Source organism: Monopterus albus, unplaced genomic scaffold, assembly GCF_001952655.1.
Source record: "Monopterus albus unplaced genomic scaffold, M_albus_1.0 scaffold106.1, whole genome shotgun sequence".
NCBI classification, from domain to species: Eukaryota; Metazoa; Chordata; class Actinopteri; order Synbranchiformes; family Synbranchidae; genus Monopterus; species Monopterus albus.
Window position 1 is genome coordinate 2,260,999 of NW_018127986.1, and position 25,732 is coordinate 2,286,730.

General features: G+C 39.8%; 1 protein-coding gene across 1 annotated transcript in view; it reads left to right on the forward strand.

Annotated features, from left to right (window-relative positions):
• Positions 1–5,214: 5,214 nt before the first annotated feature.
• The window catches only part of LOC109966118 (metabotropic glutamate receptor 4), a 161,832-nt gene continuing 141,314 nt past the window's right edge, over positions 5,215–25,732 (forward strand). The window contains exon 1 of the mRNA XM_020610739.1: positions 5,215–5,753. The gene's annotated coding sequence lies outside the window, so the exon portion shown is untranslated. The remainder of the gene's footprint in view (positions 5,754–25,732) is intronic.

Below are 25,732 nucleotides of genomic sequence, written 5' to 3' on the forward strand. Positions count from 1 at the left end.
AGTCACTGGGTACCTCTGAAAATAATCTTGAGTAAAACCTTTCCTTCAACATTTTCATTCAACCACTGCCCTTATTCATTGACTTAACTGGTTGCCACGCTGCTCATCAGTGCTTTACCAAGGTCGCTGGTTTGTTTTGGAAGATGCACAGGCCTGAATGTAACAAGTTAATTATTTCAGCCAAGGTTCATCATTATTTTATTTTCAGGAGGCCAAGTAGCTATATTAATAAATGATAATGCATTAAAACAAATTTTTTTATTTGCATAACTGAAGAGACGGACGTGTGAGAAATGCCTGTTTAGGCTTACACAGATGTCAAAATTACCTTAATGGATAATTTTAAGTGCAACAGCTTCTCTGTGTTAATTATCCATTATTCATTACTGCACTTTAGCCTCATATCTGCGTTAAAAGGGATAAAACATTTGACTTGGGTCACTGTTGCTTAGATTTTATGCCTCATCACCTGCAGGCTGCACTATATCAGCATTATTTATTCTGCTACCAGCAGGTGGTTTGAGTTGGGACTACGACTGCTAATTGAAGGGTTTCCAGGCAAAGTCATCAGTGAGATGCATGTGCAGAAATGGGCTACAAAACAACCCAAAATGAATGAGAGTTTATGAGGAGAGCAACAACATAAGTTCGCAGCAAAAATGAACATAATAAACATTTAAAAAGCACGGTGGCAGAATAAAATATCCAAACCAGTCAACACACCCATCAGCACCTAATAAGCCCTAATAAAAGTCCGGAGAGGTTACTGTATTGTTAAACAAAGCTTAGTGCTGTGAAAGCCACCTGCAGTTACATTTAAATGTGTGGAGAGCTGCCGTGTTGCCAGGCAAGACAGGGAGCCAGACACATCCATGGCCCAGCGCCCAGAACTTGTGCTGCCCGATCCTGGGGCTCAAACTGCCTTTCCCAACCTGCTGCTAACGTAACCTCTACCGCCGCGGTATGGACGACCATGCGTGCATACGAGTGTGATACATAGACAGATACACTCCAACACAGTTGTTTTTAATATTTCATTACGTGACATCTCCTGGTTATGTAATATGCAGCACACTTAACTGATCCATCTGTGATTACACTAAGGTGCAATCACAGATGGATACTTTCATCTGTTGTTTGCACAGTGATGTCCAACCGCCGGCTTTGTTTACGAAGTCATTAAGTGGATTTAAGGTGTTTTTTTCAGTCTTAAATGTGTCACTTTCACCCTTCTGTGCATGGACAGTACACTAAGTGTGAACACACTTTTGAAGATAGTATAGAGCACAGACATGTACATCTGTATATATGTAGGATGTGTTAAATAAACAAGCCAACAGTTAGTTCTTTTAACCGAAATGTACAGAAAATATTGATGGTCAAACAAACTGCTCATTTATCATTTGAAAAGCACAAACTTCGATTTAGGATAACTGGATCATAGTCTGTATATACTGGTGTGGTTAGACTCATAGCAGCATGTATAATGAAAAGCCCAAATGTACAACTAAACATCAAAATATGATGAGTAGCTCTTTCTGATTTATTAATCATATAAAACATGTTGTGATGCCTGTTCTAGGTTTTCATCTGTTTGTAAACATCTAAATCTTTGACCCGTGCTTTGAATGTATGAATTACTCAAGAACCTCACCAAACCCACACTCCGAGCACCTTGTAATGCTGGTCAAATTTATGGAACACTGAAGACCCTGTGTTGAAGTCACATTTATTGTGCTATGCTGACTTGCAGTTCTCTCAGTGTTTTCATTATGGGCACCCTGTTAGCCTGGTTCCCTCAGCATGCACTGCATCACTATCTTGGCAGGCGACGGCCATAAATATGAGCAGGAATATATGAATGTCCACAAATAACAGCAGCTCATCTGCTCTGTGAGAATGTCTAGCTACTGTGAACAACACAATACCACACCAGCTAATTATCATCAGTTTTATTCCAGAGACATACTGGAGCACAATTCATTTTGATATGACTTGTTATTTGGCTTTTAAGCAAAGGTGTGCCTCTGCATTTACCAAGAGTGAATCAGTATCTCCAGTCTGTCACTGCAGAACTAGAGGAAAGCTAATGAAATCCTGCTGCCCACCCAATTTAGATGGATCACAGTTAGACAGAAACAGAATAATTTATGGACCCCCCCAAGGCTCATGTGACTGTCCAATGTGAAAACAGGTAGACTTTTATTGCAGCCCAGATTATTTATTAATCCTGCCTTTGCTCTCATCTATTCAATTATTAAGACAATGGAGCATTAACAATAGTTTTACATTTGATATTTTAAAATTCATATAATATTATTCTAATAAACTCTGTTAAGCCTTCCAGTCTCTGTTTCTCATCGTATTATTCATTAGGGCTCAAAGTGAGAGTGAGGAATACATTTAGCCCATGGCTTCAGCCATCAAAAAGTGAGAGAAATATGTGTAGCTGAAACTCAAATATGGCATCTACATAATTACAAATCTAACCATTTATTCTTTCAGCATTTTGAAACTGAGCTGTGGATTTGTGATTTTATCTCTGAGAGTAGAAATCAGTTTTATTAGATGACTCAAAAAAGTGAAAATGAATTGTAGAATCAGAGCATATATATATATATAGTCACTGCATAACTGTACTACCATGTAAACAACACAGGAAAGCTGTTTAGATGGTTTAGGAGAATAACTGCTGAAAAACCTTTCATATTTGACAGTTTCTCATGAATTTTTTCACTAACAAGCAAAGGAAAAAACACGAGGCCATCCATAGCTGTTTATCACAGTGTTTTTTCACTGTGGCCACAAGAATACCAGAATACGGTAACTAGATGTTTTAGATAATGGGATGTTTGTGCCTTGGCGGCTTCGTTAGAATAGGCTGTGTGGACAAGCAAACTGTCTTTTACTGCCTAACTTATTTTTCAAAATAGTTTATTTATTAAAAGGTAAATGGACTTATACTTTTATAGCACTGTTCTCTGCACTGAAACACACTCAAAGCACTTTCATGCTATTTTGACCATTCGCCTTTCCAAGCACACGCACGCTCAGCCACCGGGAGCAACTTGGGGTTCACTGTCTTGCTCAAGGACACTTCAGCATGTGGACGGGAGAAGCAGGAATCAAACTGCCAACTACATTCACCTCATACATAAGGCAATAATTCACAGACTCCACAGTCTGCATGAAAACAAAGGAGGAGTGCAATTTGTGTTAAGCAGTCTTCCACACGTGTTAGATGGGGCACGTTTAAATAAAAGACATTCACTTTCAGCCACCTGCACTTGTCTGAACTCTCATACTGGCTCACTGTTACAAACTGACAAGCAGCAGCAGTGTCAGTGCTTTTTTTGCAAGATGCTGGTGAAGATAAACACAAAGCGTCCAAATACTGACCCAGAATAACCCCACAGTAAGGCACGTTATCAAAGTTTTATGAGCAGATATTAATGACTTTATAAATGGCTACATTTATTAAAACAACTTTTGAGTTGCCTGCCTTGTGTCATGCTGGAAGGAAGATATTTCACAGTCTGTCAACTCCAAAGGTGTTCTTATTAATGACTTTTAACTGAGCTATAAAACATTATTAAATGATTTATTCTGCTTTTATTAAGCCATTAGTTAGAGTTCATTAACTCCCCTGTGACTTATCAGAACCTGCTGCAGGTATGTTTACAAATGCAAAAATGTATGTACAAATCCATAAACTGCTCTTGTAGCAGTGTTTTCAGCTCTGAAGACTTTCTGCTGTTTGTGCGTGTTGCTCTGAGAGGCGCAACAAACGAGCCCAGATTAAAGTGCAGCTTGAGATGGAAGCAGCTGGATCAGCTCTGTTCATTCATTACTGGAAGAGTGCTTTGCAGCTGATTACACTGATGAATCAATAACTGCAATCAGCACAGTAATGATAAACATATAAAGAAAAGCGATTCCAACGAACAAGTCGAAATTACCCGAGGGATGATCCGAGGTAATCACTGCACAGCGAACAGTGCATAAACGTCGAGAGTAAGACCTGCGGGAGCGCGTGCACGCGCGAGCGTGAGAGAGTTGGAAACGTGCGTGAGTAGTGGGGACCCGTTTCAGCTGCAAAACCTAAGACTCCTTAAGTATTGATAAAGGCAGAAAGACAGCAGCGAGAAGCAGTGGACGTGAAGATGCACCAGTCGGCCCCTTAACAATTCAATTCTGTATCTGAGTGCTGTTCAGTGAATCTGGACTCAAGACTGAGTGACCTAAAACGGGGAATTAACATTTCCGGTCTTGTGTAGAAATATGTTCCCCCATCAGGATGCGCCCCCCTCTGTGATTATGGTTAGGATAAGGTTAGGGATCAGTTTAGGGGAAACATCTCGATGGGAGAACATCTCAACACAACACAAGCACGGTTGAAGAGACTAAAACATGCGGGATCATACACAGGCACAGTGGTGTTTAATACATACACACATATTGTATTTCCATCACTTCAGGGGGTATTACACTGACTTACTGTACATTCATTTCCTGGAGACGAACCCTAACCTAATCTTAAACCAAGCCGTAATGATTTACGTTTTGGGGACATAAGGACGTGGAGTCCCCACAATGTGGCTGTGTAAACACACACACGCACACCGTTTGTCGGTGAGGCAGAGATGCTCGGCGCGTTACTGCAAATGATTTCCTACTCATACTAAGATATTGGGAGCAGTGAGAGCCGGTGTTCTGTGGAGCTGTGCTACCTTGTGGAGACATGCTGCCTGAGCAGCAGTCTTTCGATTTGCCAACAACCAGATTGCGGGTTTGCGCATACGCAGAACCACTCAGCAGCACAACTGGACCGACAGAACAACTCGACAGAACACCCGCAGGGCCCCAAAACATAGCGCAGGTTTACTATTACGTCTTAACAGCCGCAGACTGCGGGACATCTTTACATTTCTGACAAATGTCTCATCCTCGTGGCTGCATGTGTCAAATAACAAAACTCTTTGAAATGAGTTGTCAGCTGTTTAAAACCAATTTCCACATAAATCCACGTTTTTACAGACTGTCTCTAAACGTGAAAACCAAATTTGTTTTGTCTAATTAATATTCATTAGATTCATTATGTGTTAACTTATTGATCTGTTTTTAAATGCAGCTGATTTCATTGTAATTTCTCAAGCATCGATTTTACGCAGTCAGGTCTTGTCCCTTTTTGTTGTGGAATGCGCTACCAGCAGTGTTAGTGCGAGACAGAGCTTTGCTTTGGCGGAGATCTCATCTGTAGGCACTTAAAAAAGGAAAAGGCGGGATACTTCCCAGTCTTGCGCCGGTGGGAGGGAAGATTTGTGCAGTCAAACAGAAGAGGCAAGAGAAGAAGGAGACGAAAAGTAGGAAATCTCTGCAACCCCTGGAGTCTCATCATTCAGCACCACTCGCTACTGGACAGCGTCTGAGCAGCGGAGTTGATCGAGAGACGGGAGATTTGTTCAAGCATCGAGTCTGGGAATACCATTAAAGAGGGCTTGATTTCCCCACAACTTAAAAACTAAACTCACTGGTATTTTGACTTCCCGCACTTGTCTTCTTCTTCTTTTTCGTTGTGAATCTGCTCGGGTTTGGCGAGCAGCGTTCAAACAGCAGGCGGGTCCAGAGCTGACACGAGCCGGCGCTGCCAAACAAAGACGGAGGAAGAGGGAGAAAAGGAACAGGACCGCATCAGATAGCGCAGAAGTTCGTTTTCACCACTTTGGGCTCACTTATATCAGGAAGATTACAGGGTAAGAGTGCTTCCTTGTCTTTTCCACTGTCACATTAACATCAGGAGCCGTATGACAGCCATGCATCACAGAGTTACGCAGCTGTGTTGTGGCTTCTGTTTGTGAGAGTATGCCGCACAGATATGACAGTGTTTGGAGGCATGTTGGTGTGCTGGAAACGTCTGTTGTCATCATATATGGAAAGTATGAACACTTAACGATACCTGTGTCTTATCGAGACATTTTCGTCTGAGCTCAATCACAGACAAAGACTTTCCAAACCCTCTCCTTGTGAATGCTGGTGTGTATGCGCGTTGAAATGTTTATCCTTTTTTTTTAGGGGGCAGTGGTCCCTCTCTGATCACAGACTCAACAGATGAATCACCTTTGTTGAGAGGCTTTGGGAGCAGGGATGAGGCTGGCGTTTCCCGTGGAACTGATGGGGGGGGGAGACTTGACAACACAATGAACCCCTTCATTAGCTCTGTGTACGGGAGCCCCTATGCAAACCCCTCTCTCATTTCCGCTCCACTTGGCTTACTGTTGTTCCACACAAACGCGAAAGCGAGGAGTCTATAGGTCTAATAAATGCATGGATGAAAACAAACGGTCATTGTAAACTAATATGATTGCAGTCAAACAGTGGATGCAGGATGTCGGTGCCATTCTCAAGACGCAGTGAGATGTGTGTGCGCTTTTACCGGCTTGTTTGAATGAAACGCTGGGAATCCATCTTTGCATTTAATCATTTTCAAGTGAGACATGACGCCCTGGTGGGTCATATGGTTTGGTGACGCCTCACTTGATTATGCATCATTGTCAGAGAATGCATTCATTGCTGCTCATAGAGTATTTCTGCTGCTTGTAATGCTGTTGAATGTGCTTGTTGAACCCTTCAAAGAATACGTTCATTTCGTTTCAAATGATGTCATGAAACTGTGCATGTATTTTTTCTTTGGAGGGAAAGACAACAAATGTGTTTGCACACACCATCTGTCCTGGAGGTTATTAGGGATATTATTTTAGGATTTTTGTGGCAGACTGAGATGCAAAGGATTTTCTCTATTTAAAGATTTCATTTAATTTTAAGGCAGTTTGTGTTTTTCTGGAGGTTTGCTAAGTTCCATTCTATAACACACTAAATTTCTCCTGAGTCCAACATCCATATCTACCTCAAATGGCTCACTGGCTTTCAGTCTGTGAAAAATATTTAATAAGAGGTGATACACTTCAAATTCCAAACTTCATTTGATGCAAAAACAACAGAAACGAACCCCCAGTAGCAGGGAATGACAACCCACCATAGAAGGAATAGCCTTTCCCTGCCCAGTCTGATTCTGCCTCAACACTCTTTGAAAACAGCTGTAATCACACACAAATGTCACACACAGAGCTATTAAAAATGTATTTGAACCGCTATGTATTTTGAAAAACAAGGCAAAATGATCTTTTGAAGGAAACCAGTGCTTTGAAATACCAATGTGAACCCTTCACTCCAGTAAAATGTTTCTTTTCCTTTAATCAGTCATATGTTCATCTCCATAGTAAGAAACAGATTTATTGAATCTTTGCTGTAATACATCTCGACCCAGCCTGTCAGACAGTCCCATACTCGGAGCATATTATCTCAAGGTCTGGAGTGCAAGTCTCCACCAGTGTAATGATTATTCTAGGAGAAAACAAAAATGTTGTCTCAGCCGTCGCCATACGTCATTATGTGATGTGCCACCACGGGCAAATCAATTCTGGTAATATGTCATATGAATAGTAGATTTCTTATCATATTAACAGTGAGAATAATCAGTTTACTGGCAGCGCAAGCAACTAGTGTTTCAAAGAGCCTGTGGTGTTTGTCAGACAGCACTTTTCTTTACTGGCTAATCTAAAAGCATGATAAGTTACAGTACACTCACTCTCATCCAAATCTGGAAACAAACTCTTTTGACTTTTCTTACTGTCACATTTTTACTTCATAGCCTTCATCAGAGTGTATTTGTACATGTAAATAAACTAGTATAGTGTGTATAGTATAGTTGTGAGCGAGGAAACTTTGGGCCTTTTTTACAATAGTGCATGGTGATAGTAGTAGGCTAGTTTTTTTTTGGCCATTTTTATGTAGTAAAATGACAATTTTGGGACATAAAAAGAAAGGAAAGAGTTTTATTTTACCACACTGCATGTCAGCAGCTTTTCAGTGTTGACAGACATTTTCAGTGCCAAACAGAACCGCCTGCTGGATAAGAACTGTGTGAAACTGCTCATGTGTCATATAAACAAGAGATTCTGCTCTGACAAGTACAAAGATAGGCCCATTATTTAGACCAGCGCTCAATCTATTCATACTGTCTAAAAAAGTACAAGTTGAAGACAAGTTTTATTTGTTAAGACTGTTCAAGTCAAATGTTACAAAACTGACAAGTAAGACAACAGTCTCATTATGAAGACCTGCGCTCAAGTTGGTCAAATGGCCTAAAGGTAGAAGCTAAATAACTTTTTTTTAATTGTTTTAGTTGTAGTAAATGCTGATTTGTTCACAACAAAATATCAAATTTCTTGCAATGTTGTCCTTGTGAAAAGCCCAGATGGGATTCTTCTATTTAGGACAGGTTTAGGTCTCAGGGAATAAACTCAGCTTTGCTATAATTCTGTATCACTCGCACCCTGAGAATTAGAATTAGATTTTTTATTTTTTACAAAGTAGCTTGAACTGCTTTTTCTATAAAGCTTTATTTAACCAAACTAGATTTCTCCCTAGGGGTAACTTCACTGTAGTTCAGTGTCTTCCAGTGTGCAGTAATGGGTAGCTTGCAAGCCTCTGCTTTCAAATTAGTTCCTCCAACACTGTTTGTACTTTACTATCCCACTGTGATCCAGGTGTTTTAAGCACATGCTCTTTTTTCTAATACAGCAAAATTTGCAGAGACCACCTTTTTACCCAGAGCTGTGTACCAGTCCCAGCAGGTTCCACCAATTCACTGGCTGTGTTTGGTCTTGCTTATTGAGGTTAGGGTTTGGGCCATAGTTTAAATTAGGGTTAAGTGGATGGTCAGCCCTGGAGACCCAGCTAGGGAAAAGAAACAATTATTGCAAAATATATTACTGACAGATCCAAAAAATACATGCGTCATTTAAAAAAAAAAACTGCTTGAAGGCACCACCTGAACATTTAGTGCCTACAGGATTCTGTAATTCTCTAATGGCATAAAGTCAGCATTCAGTATTTTCCCCCCTCTCATTTACAATTTTCTCCCCAAAAACAAAAACCGATTCATGAAGCTGCAAAGCTTGGAGACATGCCAATAACCAGAGCAAGAGACTGAGTGCCAGCACAAAGCCTGGGACTTTTAACTTTACATCTAAATAGGATTCCTTGTAATCTGTACCAGACCTGATAATGTTCTCCTTATACCCAGAAAATCATCCCGGATGTTTTCTGTCATTTCCTCCATCTCTTGTAATTCATTTCCCATGCTGCTGTGAGTTAGTGTGACATTACAGGAGCAGGGTGGGATAAATTATTCTCTTCTGTCGGCTTCCCTTCCTTTTCCTTTCACTCCAAGCTGAAAGCGAGAGCATACGTCAACACTGAAAGTCACAGGCATCCAGCAGCGGGGAGAGAGACAGACAGACAGACAGGTGTGTTGGAAGGGTTTCAGATATCCATTTCTCTGTTGCTCCTTATCATGGATCATGACCGCGAAGACTCTAGAGTCTGGATCAGCTCCTCTGCTTTCTACTCCTGGCTGTTCATCTGCGTCTGTGTGGCCTCACTGTGCTGACCATGGTCTCCAGAACTACAGCAGATCCATTCATCACATTCTCATACAATCATATTTCCTAAACTGCTGATTCTTCTTCTTCTCTGTGATCCTTCAGCATGCTTTCCATTTTTTAAAGGCTTAGTCATTTCTGCCATATGTGCCTTTTGGTAAACAGGTTTCTTGTAGGATTTGGACTTTGAAAGTTTTTATCCCCAAGTTGGTTTGTTTTAATTTTTTGGTCCAGATGTTCTCATGTAAAACCTCCATACCATGAGGAAAACTGTGTCACCACAGTCATTGCACGAGAGCTGGAACACGCCTACAGGTTGAACAATTTCATTAGAGGCCTGTTGACACTAATCAGAGATGGCATCCATTGACACTCTGCTTAATTTACAAGATTTACAAGACAAACAATGAAGCAAATAATCTCTCCATCCACACAAGTGAGTTCCTCATAAAGAAGATGCATTTGACAAAGTGTCAGATAACTCTTGTTCATATCAAAGGTTATAATGCCACATGCTGTTCTCAGAAAAAATGGCATCAACTCACATTTGAAACAATTTGCCCCACTTGATAGGCAGAATTCATTTAAGTGACTCAAGAGCGTAATGGACCCATATCACGAATGCATCTCTTATAATTCAGACTTTGACTTAAAAGCGAGAGAAAGAACTAGCAATGATCTGAACAAGCACCTTTTCTCTCCAAAAACGTAATGTAAGCTAATTCCTTTTTATGCTAGTTTCAGTTATTAAGAACAAGTATGATGATCACATTTAATCACCCAACATGGTTTAACCACTTCTTTAAGCTACCAGAAATTTCAAACTGTGTTGTTTTAAACTAAGTATATGTTAATTTTGATGGGGGCTTTGCCATCAGCTGATACAAATGTAATCAACAACGCTTTGCTTTACATTCATTTCCTCATCTTCAGTTTTTCTGAATCAGTGTCTCAGTTCTGAACAGTTGCGAATGGTTTAGTCACAGATAGGGAAAGTTTCCAAAACATGGCATACTGCTCTCCCTTGGGTGTCCGTTTCGCTGTGAAACTGACAGATTTGTCGATTAGTGTTGGATTGAAGTATAATTTCACAGGGGAAGGTTGTGATTTTGCTGCATTTTGCACCATAAATATCCTACTAGAACAGTGTAAAAGGATATTTGTATGTATTTAGCCAGTACAAAACAAACTGGGACTGGTTAACAGCATTTGCTACGGACCATGGTAATTTGCAGAGACAGCATATGTTAAATTTAAATAGAACATCACACTTTTCTGATTGCTATAGCTGCAGCTTAGGGTGGACATTAATGTTATCGGTTGTTGGTGTCACAAAAAGATGTAGTAAAATTTTGATCTTATCATCATTCTGTAATTCCAGCAAGTGTTCCAGATTAAACAAAAGCAAAAAGACTTCATGTGAGTTAGTGCTAGTGCAGTTTGTTCAGGCTTCATCATCATGGATGCAATAATAATCACTTAGTTAAGGTTAGAAAAGGTTAAAGGAAGTCCATGTTAAATGCCACTAAAAGTGGAAAACAAAATGTAATCTCCAGCATTAAAGATCAGTGCTGTGTGGTCCCACCCTCCTCCCTCTGGACACTGTGGCTCTACAATAATGTCACACTATTTCCTCGCACAGCGGGTTGTTTCTGAGTTATTTGCTGAGACGTCAGCTGCTGTGATTTTTCTTAGAAGGGCAGCCTCTGTAATTGTTTGTGTTGTTTGGTGCAGGTACCATAACTAAATGGGACAGTTTCTAATGCCTGTATTTATGTTCTGCACTCTGCATGAATTAAGCAAACTTTTCTTTTGGTTACCTGTTGGTCTGAACGTGAGCTTTCTTTGGCAGGATATCATTATCTTTCATGTTCTTCCCGGGTGAGTCATTAAGAGACATTTGACCCATAGACTCCGTCTTGGTTGGGTTTGAAGCATTCACTATCTCTCCTCCCCAGTCTTTGTTCTAAAAAAATAAACACACCAGTTCATGTTTCACAAATGGGACCACATGCCCACTACTCATGAATCCGTATGAGCACCTCTTCAGACTAAAGAGATCTTAAAGACAAAATATTTGTAGAATCAAAGTTTAAAGTTTGTGTGCAATAAAAACTAAACAGAAATACAGCTCACTGCTATTTTAAAAGGACAGTTTTGATTGTAATGGTACTATAAAGCTGTGGCTTTGTAAATATTAGCAGCTAAGATTCAGACTGAACGGGATACATTAAGCGGTGGTAGGTGATGAAAAACTACTTTTGATAAAATCCATTATTCAGTATAAATGTTCTACATAAGTCTACAGCAGAACATTTTACACATGAGTGGGAGAAATTATCCACACTTTTTCCATAATGCATGACTTCAGGGCCAATTCCTTTTAGCTGCAACAGACCACTCCAGATTAGTGCTTGTTCTGCACACCAGTGCCTGACAGAAATCTCTTGCCAGCAGCAGTGGGAAGGCACAGCCGAGTTCCTAAATCCTGCAGTCAACAGCCACCCAGTTCTTTGTGCGCTATTCCTGGCCTTGATTACAATTTGTGTGCCACAGTGGCTGGATCCAAAAGACAAAAAAAGGGGCCACATGAAAATATTCAATTATATGTGCAGTTGGATGGGATGGTTGAGCATTTTGCAGCGATTTGAAAACTTCTACTTTGACAGCTTTTAAAGAATATTCTAAATTGTTCAGTTTATGATGTGACACATTTTAAAAGGAAACCAAGTCATTGCAAATCCTGCACATTCTGAATCAAGCTGTAATCTTATTTCCTCCTGTTCTGCCCTACAGTGAATGCTTATAGATCCACCATTCAGATCAGATTTTCTCATTAGTCTGCCAGTGCCTTAAAGGAGGATAGACGCAAAAAATGTTTATCCTATAACCTACACTGGTTCAAAGACTAATATAAGTATCACTGCTGGCAGACTCTGGACATGATTAATTGTAATCCCATGCTCTCCTTGTTTTGCCCAAGTTCTCAGTCCCCACAATCGAATATGAATGAAATGCGAGAGGAAGCTTAGGATAAATATGAGGAAGCACAATGCCGCTGTTTCTGAACAAAATGCATTAACATATTGACTTTGCAGGAGTGCATGTGAGTTACCTCAGGTCATTGTTGAACTGGCATAAATTAGCTCAACACATGCAATCAAACACACACACACACACAAACAAATGTGCAGGATAATGTTTTACTCAGCATCTCCTGCACTTTTTGTCAATAGCTCAGGCTGGCAATCATACTCCACTCTTTAACAACATCTACAGAGTTGTGTTTTAACAACATTACACTCTAAAGGGAGACTGCCATTAGAGACTTTACTTGTCTCACTTGGTTTTGTTTTGCTTTGTAATGGGTCTGTAGGGCTACTATGTTCACCACAGGTCCACTTAATGGTGTGTTGATCTGTTAGAGCCCATTACTCAGTGAATCCTTGTCATTGCCCTTGCCCTTCTTCAGTACCACACTTCAGCTCAGCAGTAATGAGATGTCTGTATTTACACCAAGGCCTGATTACTAATGCAGAGGCAGGGAAATGAAATACCATGTCTACCACTCCCAGCTTTCATGTCTGACACCTGTAAGTGGGGAATGAAAAATGGTTCCTCAAATGCAGACCTGCAGAGCTGGATGTGGTGGGATGCACCAGCAGCAACCACTATCTCTTGTAAACAGAAAAAAAAACACCAAATGGAAGGAGGGAGTAAATAAACAACATATAAATATACAACCTGCAGTAAAAATGATAAGAACAATGTTATTGATGAAATAACAACATAAAAATATCATACAACTTCACCCCTGTGTGCTACAAACAATGTTCGCATACTAAAAGGTTTTGCCTAATATGTTTTGAAAGAGAGGTATTTGCTATGTGGATTATATTCACTGCCAAGATATACTGACATCCATGAAATGCTCCTTCCTCGTACCACACAGAGGTCATGGTGAGGTGGTTGGGGTGGATGCTGGAGACCACGGTTAATGTCCCACATCTCACATGTGGTTAGCTTTGATTAAAGCAGCCATAATAAATCGTTTTACAAAACCAATGTATCAATTTACAGTGTGAAAACAATGTGAAAGATGCCCTTATAATGATGAATCTACAGAGAAATATCACTCCAAATAAGTAGCTCTCCTCAGCTTTATGGTGCTTTACAGTGAGTTCCAGCTCATTGTTTAGTGATTCAGTCTCTAAATTTACCGATTCACTCCAACTCATAATGTTGTTTATGGCAGCAGCAGGCAGCTGCTTTTAGCAAACGAGCTCTAAAAACCCACTGTTCATTACCTGCTCAGCTCTTAAGAGCGGACAGAGTTAGCAACCAGCTGGTGAAGTAGCTAGCCAGACTCTGTTCAAAGTTATCAAAATCCACTTATCAGCACCTCTGAACTTTGCTAATTAACATGTTGTACTTCTTACTTGCTCAACTCAAAAATGCAAAAGAGCGCAGGTGGGGGGTAGTGAAGGAAACACTCATGTGCACATGCAGAAAAAATATTACTGTAACCTTAACCATGACTTCTCTCCATTTTCTCTGTTTTGTTTCCGGTTTTGTAACTTCCACCTCATACGTTTTTAAAAAATCAAACCACGTTGTGGTACATTGCCTATACCGCCATTTTGTGATGAAACATAGTTTATCCTCTCCAGCCACTTGATGGAAACGCACAAAATTCCTATTTCTTTTCTTTTTTGTGAACTTTGAAAAGATTCACTTCACATTTAGATGGAAATCAGGCTACAGTCAGATGGCATTATATTTATTCCACAACATATTGCTGCTGCAAATTAGTTTATAAATGTAATTTCTTGGAGGTAGTTGATTATTACAGAGAATATTCTTGAACACATTAAAATAAATGTTAATCAAAAGTGCCAACTCCTGAATATTTTTTTCTGAAGTAGAAACTACAGAACTCAAGTAATTTGTGTTAATTATGTAAAGAAAAACAAAGCTTTCAGTCTAAATTTTGCTTTATTGAACCCATTATTGACTGATATTTCTTACAGACCTGCTGTGTGAACAGAGACAGGTGCTCACAATGTCTTCAAGGAGCTGTTGTGAGCCATATTTGCTTCATGATTCGAGATACCCTGGACTTCCCGTGTGACTTAGTGTGTCCTGTCTTGGGTTACAACGTGAATGAGGGCTCCGTAGGTTTTCCTCAGTCAATACAAACAGTATTCTCGACCCTGCCTGCTTCATAGCTTTGCAGTGAGAACCACACTCAAACACACACACACACACACACACATACACAGCAGCAGCACTGCTGTAACGCCTTAGGCTGTTCTTCTCTAGATGTCTTATCCATCTAGGGAAATATTAGTACATGGCATGAATTGCATTTTATATAAAGGGACAGATTTAGGTCTGTTTGTACTACCAACAAACTGTAGACTATAAACATGATATTTGACTTTTTAAAGAAATGTTATATGAAAGGTAAATTGTTAAGTTTCTTTAACATTGTAGTGTCAAACCATCAGCTGCTGCAGTCTTGCTTTTGAGGGCATATGTATTCTGGCTTAATAACATTTTGAACCCTACATCAAACCTAATAATAAGGATGTAACCAAATATGAACACATTCTCTGGATGCTAACGATAATGCACTCTGAACAGATCTAAAAACAAAATAAAACACTACCAACAGTAAGTCAGGTCATTTTTTTCTAAACTATGTGAACAGGAACTACTCCTAACAGCCATCTAATGTGGCTCTAGGGATGACAGTGTTCGTCAGTCCACCACTTTAGTCCAGACTGAAATATCTCAACAACTATTGGATGGACTGCCCTGATATTTTGTGCAGACACTGATGAACCATGGACTTTGGGGATCCCCTGACTATTCCTCTTAGCACCACCAGCAGATCATAGTTTTCATTTGTCCAGTAAATGCTAACATCTACAAAAAACTAGCACAAATTTGGTTTAGGGCAATTTAGTGCCAATTAGCATTCTAACATGCTAAACTAAGATGGTAAATATGGTCAACCCACTGCGTGCTAGACATCAGCTGTGAGCACTGTGGTCGTATTAGAATTCTGATCTGAGCATTTGGCTGAAATATCTTTCCTGCATCCTTGTAATGTCGTTGTACTTACTGGCAGACATATAAGCCGATACAGACTTATCTGCAATGTCCTCCATATACACCTGTTTCTCATTCCCTCAGTAAGCTGAAGTCTTCCTGTTCTAATCCTCGCCCTTCCTTCCCTGCTCCTGTAAATCAGTCTTTTATCTGCTGCCTGTGTTTTAGACCTGCTGACAGCCTGTGAGCCGCATTTACTCTGTGAGATTTGTTTAACTGTTCTGTCTTTTTGTTGCCAGCAATAACAACCATCAAGTCTAGTAAAGTTCCTTTAATTCAGCCTCATCTTCCTTAGCGTCTGTCTGGGTCCAGTCCCTGTCGCCCTGTTCCTGAGCTGTGACAATTAGCTATTTGGATGAATGACTACTTTGATGATTTGTACATCTTTCCTTACTAATAAAATACAAGAGGAAAGAAGATTCCAGTAGAGATTTTTTAAGACTCAGAGCCTAAAAAGTCCAGGTATTTATCAACTTAAAACTGGACCCAAAATAGCACTAGCTCTGAGAAGCTCTAATTAAAGGTATGGTGTGAACAAAAGGCCATCTGTCCAGGTGTACTGTGTGGGCACTTCAACAGCTAGTCTTTCATCACAGTGTATTAGAGTGCAACAGCAACCACCCGTACAGACTCGATTCGGGCCTTCTAATGAAATGCTCCATCTCTGTATCAGACTGCCATTTTCACCATCTATTAAATCTCATACATTCCCTGTGCTGTTATGCATTATGTGCCACTGTTGTCTGCAATTCTGCAGCATTATTTCAATTAGGAGGAGGAGTGGAGCCATTGCTGAAGCTTCATCAAGACACTGTATCATGATTTTCCATTTTATGGATTTTTCTTCCAAGTAGTTTGAGATTACTTCCTGAGCTCCTGCGAGGTGGCCCTTCCTCTCTGCAAACTGAGGTAGTAATGATAACTAAAGATCAGTAGCTGTTGTTCAATGTATGCATAATGTTTAGCTTTCTTTGATGCCAATGTGTTGGCAGGGTTTAGCACCCACTAAGTCCAACACACTTCTTCTTAAGTTTCACTCTACATAAATGACCGCAGGGTCTGAATTCTGGATTAATCTCCACCAGCAGAGTGGCGCCGCTGCATGTAATGGCAGAGCATAGATGTTTACTGGAATTCATTTGCCCACAAGGTACCAAATAAATTACAACTCTCCAGCTACTTGAATCATCCAATGCAACAACTTGGGGAACCAAAAATAAGAGCTTGCAAGTGCCAACATAGGATTTAATAAATATTTAGTTGCTTTAATGATTGGAAGTCTCCACACATGAATGCTTTGGCAGCAACGTAGTTGATAAAATCTGGAAATTGCAGTGGTGGAAATCAAAAAAGAGCTACTCAAGTGTTCAGATATAATTCTGAGGTACTTTAGTAGAGAATTTTCTTGTGTTCAGAGCTGAAAAAATGGGCAGAACTGATGAAGCCTCTAGGATGAGAGGTGAAACGTCTTCAGCTTACTATGATATGAGGTTTTGAAGTTAAAACTATTTCCACCTTGTCCAACAACAACAGTAAAATTCTAGGTACAAATTGATGCATCAGTATTGACAATCTAATAATGTAATGTAAAATAATTTACACTTTTGCTTTTTTGAGTATAAAACTATGTAAAGTTCACATTATAGACCAAAGTGTAAAAACATTTCCTGGTTATAATATTTCAAACCAAGGATTAACTTTCCTTTGCAAAAGCAAAACTAAAACACAACACATTTATATTTTTATTCACATGTGAAGTGGAGCAGGAATAATAAAAGCCCTGCACTACTAACAAGGGCATCATCATTACATATAATTTGAAAAATAAACACTATGCCATACAACTAAATTCAGTAGCAGATGCTTTTACTATGTCCAGACACCAATTAAATGATCAGTTTGAGCACAGACAGGACAGAAAGTGAAAGTCTGCTCTCTGAGTCATCGCCACTGTTTGTGACTACAGCCAGCTATCATCTACATTACTTTAAAAGTTCAAATAATCTTTATGCGCATGTTCTATCAACTACTAAGTTGACATTTTATACACTGTGCAATCCAAACTGAACCACTTAGTTTATGACAAGTAACCTCTGTATACACATACAATTTAGCACAAATATACATTTACATTCAAATGGAGAATCTCAATTAACTGGAAAACTGAGATTTTTATCCAGTCCAGTACACAGTAGGTACTTTTACCTACCTACTGCACCTAAAACATCTTTTTTTAAAGGAGTAGTTTCATGTTTTTATTGACATTGTGTGTTACAAGAACATGAGAATAACCTGAATCATCATCTAAGCACCTCTTCCACTACTGGGCACATGAAATTCAAACTAGACCTAAATAATGTTGTAATGATATCATGTTTTATTTTGAAATAAGATGATATGTAGCCAAAATGTATTAAGATGCCAAATCCAACCTGAACCTATATAGTTCCTGGGATCTGTTGGAACCACTCTCCCAGTTTGGGGGTCACAGCCCCCAATGTTCCTATTACCACAGGGACCACTTGTGCCTTCATCTTCCACATCTTTTTTAGCTCTTCTTTCAGCCCTTGATATTTCTCGAGCTTCTCGTGTTCCTTCTTCCTGATGTTATCGCTTGGGATTGCTACATCTATCACTACAGCCTTCTTCTTCTGTTTGTCCACCACTACTATGTCCAGTTGGTTGGACATTACCAGTTTGTCACTTTGTATCTGGAAGTCCCACAGGATCATAGCTTGGTCATTCTCAACCACCTTTGGAGGTGTATCCCATTTTGACTTTGGGTCTTCCAGCCTGCACTTGGCACAGATGTTTCTGTACACTATGCCAGCCACTTGGTTATGGTGTTCCATGTATGCCCTGCTGTTATGTGCTGGATTGTCTCAGGGGCATTTTTGCCAAACCTGCACCTGGGGTCCTCCCTGGTATAGTAGACCCTGGCCTCTATTGCTCTTGTACTTAGAACCTGTTCCTGTGCTGCCAGGATTAGCAGATTGGATAGCTTGGTGGGTAACACCACTGACCTTGGTTTGAAAGGTCAGGGGTCAAACCCTGGTCAGGATGTGGTCAATAACCAGCCTGGGCCCTCAGGCAAGGCGCTTAATGCTACCTGCCTACCTCATGGTACGCTTGGACGTCGCCCGGGTCAACAAGGTCAGCATCAGGTGTTGAGAAACCAGGACAACCTGATGAGAAGTGGGCTACTGGAACAAGACATTCATGGACAAGAGCATATATATATATATATAGTGATATTAAATCACTTTATGAAATCATGTGGAAAGCCCATCATGGGAGTCATTTGTTCTGGTAATTGAATCATCACAGACAATGAGAATGTTTTGCTGTATACTGTTTACATCACAATCTTCCGGTGCTCAAGATAATAAGGCCAAAATATGCCCAGTTAAATAAACTGAAGCGCCTGCATGAATGTCTAAATGAAGTCACATTTTATTCAATCACAGATCATTGAACATTTATCAAAAACAGCTGGAGGCTCTCTTTTTCAAAGGCTAGTCTGCCATCCCAGTGCACACAGTTCAGCACAATTTGACAGCGATCCAAGGAGGACTAAAGCACCTCCGAGAGCAAAGGCCTTATACTGCAGTTTAACAAGTACATAACATGTAGATGTTTATTATTTTGCCCTCAGTAGGTTTCTGAAGAAATGTCTAATGTTGAAAAGAGCTGATTGGTTGAATAATCCATCAAACAGCAGAAAATGAATCTGCTATTTTGACAATCACACCAAATTTGAAACAAAAATTCTCTGCTTTCAGTCTCTGTTGTGTATTGAATGAATTAATTTTTTGGTTTTCAGGTTGGTTTGACTAAATGCGCTATTTGAAGACAGAACTTTTAACTCTGACAGATTGCGATGACTATTTTTCCCCTCACTAAACAAATAGTAAATTTAATGGAAATAACGGGCAGGCAATTGTTAGTTGCAGTTGTAACAAAACACTTAAAAATGTGTAAACCTAGTTATCATAAGGAATCGGTTGAGATTTATGAAGATATATTTCATTTTTACGCAACAAATTACCAACATCGTGTTGCAGTTTCTTATAACCTATATGAGGCCTTCATCAACATTACAAGAACAAATGTTTAATAAATTACCGGTGAATACATGGTACTATATTTTTCATATTTCCCTATCAGAGTATAGTTGAATTGTTAATGATAATATTGGTTATCAAACCAATAAACCAGAGGCTCTGCCGGAGAGACTTGTCTGCTCCCTCAAGCTTACTGAGTGGGCTGCGTAGGATCATTAGAGGCTAATGTCAGTCTAGTTGAGGTCGGTCAGCTGCTGAAGTAATGAAAACATGCAACCTCAAGGGACAACATGCCAAGCTCAGGGCTAACTCTTGTAGAATTTTCTCTTTATATTTTGTCTCATATATTGTTACATTGACCACCTACACTCGACAGTCTCTGCTATTCGATGCTTCACATCAGCAGTTCCTCCTCCTGCTTTTTTTGCTGAAAAGGATTTCTGTAATTCTGCAGCACACTACAACATAAACCCATATGAAAGCCAAGAAAAGCATTGTTTTACATGTATATGTAGGCTCTTTATTTTCAGATCATTCACAGACATCCACTGCAGCACATACAACAAGATTATAACTGATGACTCTATAACAAAAATAACTGTTAGTTGCAGCTCTAACATTAACTCAGTTATTCAGCCGCCCGAAATCCATCTTCTCAGCCAGGCAACCCGCAGCACTCGGTGAGTATCTACAACAATCTGATCACATTTTTAATCTCTGCTGACAGTCCTCTCATCGCCTCATTGTCTGATGATCAAGTGAACTTTGAGCAGGGCGACGATATGCCCTCAGTGAAAATAATGCTTCTTAAAATCCCTTTGTAAATAAGTGTTTAACTCTTTCACCCTTTGCTTGTCACATGGAACATGCTTAATCTACTTAAAACACATTGACAGGCTGGTGATATAAATGAGACTGCTTGGCTATCTGGGAATCTGTCTTCATTAGGAGCGGATCTGGAGAGAGTATGTATTAACTCGCTATCAAGATGGGGAGACTGTGGGGAGGAAATTGCGCATGTCACAAGACAAAGCGTGGGTGGCCCCAAGCTAAACCCAGTGGAGGATAAAAAGCCTTAATCAACGACAAGGACTACCGGTGACAGGGCACCATGATCGCCCCATGCGTCACATTGTAGAAGATTATATCCAGCCTCTGACAGATTGACACTTCCTCTGTGAGTTCCCGGCTGTGTCTCTCCTCTCCTCTCCTTGCAGTTTTTTACTATCAAAAGGTCTTTCCCACATTCTGGTCCTTTTTTGTCTCCTTGGCAAAGATAATAATGCTTACTGTTCTTTGGAAGATAACAGCAGCAGAGTGAGCCCCCGGAGGACCATATGCATAACTTGCCAACGCGGTTAGACAATAAAATTGCAATTTTAATGGAACTGAAGAGTTCAAAGTATCTGAGGCCGTTTTTATGTAAAATACTTAAACTCAATTTAAAGGTCATAATCCATGTGAATGAAAATTTTTAGCGTTATGTTTTTCTTATCTGTTTTGCTCTCTTGTGCTTGTCACATTAGACTCATGAATATGCTATAGTCAGCAGTGCTGGTAGCAGAAATCTTCCTTCTGTTCATGTCAGTGCTTTGCAGACTCTCACGCAGTATTTGAGTCAGATGTCATTATCACAGGATGTACTATGAACACTGCTTTTCCTGTTACTCATCTGCTGCAGCCAAAAGGGTTCTAGATAGAAAAGAAATGGCTTCCTGAAAAGAGAATGGGTTATTATGTTTGTCTGGCCTTCTCAGTAAGAGTTCAGTTACTCAAGATATGTCTTTGAGCTACAGTAGTGCTTTTCACTGTGCTGGCAGGCTGCTCAGGCTGAGGCTACCTTACATGCATGGAACAGAAGAGACAACACTTTTGGGTCCACACTTAGCTGTACCTACATCCATTGTCGAGGCCATTCTTCCTTATTCTTTTGTCATTCTTCTATATCACGGGACACTGGCTGATAATTAACTTGATTTAATAACCCTTGTCCTCTGAGGCAACTGTGCTAATTAACAAACAAGGAACCAATATTTCCATCTTGCTCTCCAGTGAAAACAGCGCTAATTGTTCAAATCATAGCCTAAAGCTCAGACTATTGTGTATCTGGACTACAGAGGTTCCACTCATTCTTTGTCACGGTTGTGGGTCTTAAAATCACCATCAGCACTGTCGATACAGCATCACAATCCTTTAACATTATTGGACTCACTATGGACAGTAAGTAAAGGATGAAAATAGATACAGCACAACCAGAGGTATCTTATGCTTTATTCCACACATTCTTCTTCTTTGTCACAACCTGGCTCGTACATTACCCACAATACATCTTGACTGTTGACAGTTGTGCAGGAGAGTTGGGTGTGTTATGCTAGTAGAGGCTAACACAGCCTCGAGCAGCAGAGATGAGGAGCAGGCTACATATGTCAGGTGAGCTCATGTCTTTCTGAATCCTCAACCCCATATTTTTTCGGTTTTAAACTTGTTCAGCACCAAACAATGCAAGCGACATCACCCGAGGCATCAGTCTGTGTGCAGCTGCCTTTGCAGTAACAAAGTTCTATCATTTTTTTTCACATATGCAGTAGTACTACCCAAGATAGAGCAACATATACGGGTGAGTCTACCTTTAATTTTACTCACATATTTTAGTAGTACCAACCAAGATAGAGCAACAGATACGGGTGAGTCTACCTTTAATTTTACTCAGTTTTAATCTACTGTATGCATTTAAAAGGGACAACAAGCATTAATCAATCAGTGGGAGCACTGACAAAGAATTGGCTCAGCTACTGTTGTCATAGAAGTATTCATCACAGTGCCTGAATCTTTTAGAGGAAGTTCTATCAACATCATCAGTTATTCAGTTACCGAGGAGAGAAGCAGAGAAGAGGTACTTGTTTTGCCTCCTAATGGCTCATCACATTTAGAGGAGGGACCAAGAGGGGAAGCTAACGAGGTTGAACTTCAAGCCAAAGTGAGAACATTATTTACAGCAGCAACATTGACTGAGTGACTCATAACTCTATTGATGCGGCAGAGGATGGAGCTCAAAGCTAGATATATAGACATAAGAAGGTTTTATAGGTGGGTAGTGCAAATTGTTACTTAGAGGATAAATCTGTAAATTTGTCTGATGTTACTTTCTGCTGAGTTGCATTATTTCCTACAGTAGTTTTGTTGGGACTAATTGTTATTTGTGGTTGTTTTGTTCTTTAATTCCAAATGTATTCTAAATTGTACATTACTGAGAGATTTAAAAAATGTCATTTCCTTATGCATATTTGGGGAACCTGATGGTTATGTACAACTTAATGATTTGTAAGCTAACGATTATTTAATTTTCTTCGTTATTTCAATATTTGCCCGTTCAGCATTTAACAATGTGGTGTAAATGTGTATGATTTCACCAAACTCTGCAGGCTGATGCTATGCAGTAAATAAAACAAACATGCAAGACAAAAAGCAGAAACAACAGTATCAAAGCACACAGGATTCAGCATAATTGAAACAGCTGTGATAGCTACAGAACAACTGTTTAGGCATCTCTAGCAGTCAAACTATATCTCACTAAATGCTGTAATTTCTACAGGCCTGGCATATCACAGGCCATGTTTCATTGCAGCGCTATCTGCTTATTTGCTGTTGTAGATTTGCTGCATATTTCAGTTCTTATGCCAGTGGTTATGTAATGAGGCTTGTCGCCAGGGGTTGTGCCGACACAAGGGACTCTACTCTCTTTTTTGAGCAAGTGCCAAGAAAAAAAACCACCCCAGGGTTATAAGGACAAGACCCAGAGTGTAAATGTCTGCTTTCTAAAAGCATTATTCAAGACTGAATGATCAAGAATAAATACAGCATCCTAAAAACAGCAAGAGATACAGTAGTTGCAACACTTTTATTTGGATAAAGAGCCGCAGCATAGCACACCACAGGTCTGAGAGGTACTTAGGGTGCTATAAAGTGCCTGTCTATTCTTACATCTCCACTGACCTTTACAATAAAGAGCCTGCAGAAATGACCAAAGTTCAGCACTTTCCTGCAGGCGGCCCAGCTGTGGTTTCAGGGAAACGTACCAGCACGGCACAGTAACACTTGTTATCGTGAAATGGTTGGCTGTGAGCGGTGACAGGGCAATATGAGCCCAGGCTAGCCTGTCGCCTGTCTCCACCCGGACGCCTCCAGTGATTAAAAATGGCAGTACAGTTAAACCATCAACCACAAGTGCTCTTCAGGGTATCATGTCATATTCTGTTTTGGGCAGATCCCTGATGTTGCTTTAAGAAAAATAAACTTTGAGAACCTCATGCAGTTTTATCTTGTTCTCACACTTTTTACACCAATCTGAGTTTTAAATTAACATCAAGTGTTTTGACACCAACAAAGTGATTATCCCTGTCCAGGGGATTGGTAGTGCAATTATCCTTTAATAACAAAGTTCCTCTGTTGAGCTGTGCTTTGCTAGGTCTCTACTGTTTTACATGCTCATTATATTAATCTGGTTAGCCCCAGCATTTATTAATTAAGGGCCTTGTATGATTTGTATGTGGGACATCCAGCATCTTCACCTTATTACAAGTCTTGTAGGATACGCAGCAGCTCCTGACTTAAGGAGTGGGATCAGAGCCACGAAGAAGCATCACAATCTATCTTTTGCTTTGAAGCTCTGAGGGCTGTACAGAGTTCACACAACTGCCATTTTAATGAATTGAGTCTGACTTTCCAGAGGAGCCACAGAGACATAGTTATTTGCTGTGCTGGTTAAAAGACAAAAAAAAAAAAAGAAAAAGAAAAATCTGTTTCCTCTCTCTGTCTCTCTCTCTCTCTTGCTCCTGCTGTCCGTTTGCTCCATTTCTAGCGAGGCGATACATTCATTTATTCACGGTGTAACTGCAAGCAAAAAAAGGAGTCTGAAAATACTGTAGCTGTCAATCACTTCAACATTTAGTTAGTCTCAGTGACCGTGAAGTCAATACTGCATATCTTAGCACATCTAACCTTTCTGCATTTTGTTTATTAGATTTCAATTTATGTGTTTTAAAACACAGTTCTAATAGAATAAGAATTTTCAGCTCTGGTTATCCAGCATTCACTGCTCACTAATGGCATTCAGCAGTGTATTTCATGAAAAAGACAAACATTTAGACAAATAAAGACATACATTATTAACTATTACTATTACTGAACTGCAGAATCAAAACGGTTGATGTGTCACTTGCAGATTAGGACTGTCACCTTTTTTAAAATATGGTTTGAGCTAATTCAACCTAAAATAATAATTAATTCAAATTAACCCAGGCAGCCTAATTCTAATGTGTGTGGCTCATTAAGTTGTTCTGTTCATTCACTGTACCTTTGCTGCTTTATTTGGGTGACAAGGCAACTTTGCTGTAAGTCGGCAGCTTCTCAGCAAAAACCCTTACATTTATCCACGATTTCTATCTATGGTGTCAAAACCAGAATGCTTCCTCACCCTTGAAGCACAAGGCACCCATAATACACTCAGAATTTTTAATTTGAACAGATTATTATGGATCAATTATTCAGTTTAAAAACATTCAGATACTGCAGATGGTGTGATCAAAACGAAGACTGTAGCAATAGAAAGTAACAAATTTTGCCTGACTGAAAAGAAGTGAGTTGCTTTCAGTTAAAGCTGAAGCAACAGGAAAGTTTATGAAACTGTGGCTTAAATAACAGGATCTGAACAGCTATAAACATAAATGACATGTTATGAGCTTCACCAATCTGGCTTTTTGAGAATGGCAGCCATTTGGAAACTGCTCAACAGCCAATCAGTGTGGATAAATAACACGTCGTATGATGCACAACATTTGTATAATTAAACAGTGAGACACTACGCACTACTGGGATTCAGATGACAAAAAGTCAAATGATGATTTTTAACCCACATGTACTAAATGTTGGCTAATGTAAAAAAAAAAAAAGTCTGGGATCTATGATGGTCGCCATTCAGTGCGACTGACTGTTTGTGGGATTAACTTTGGACACTAAAACAGCAATGTCACCAATCACACTGCAGTACCT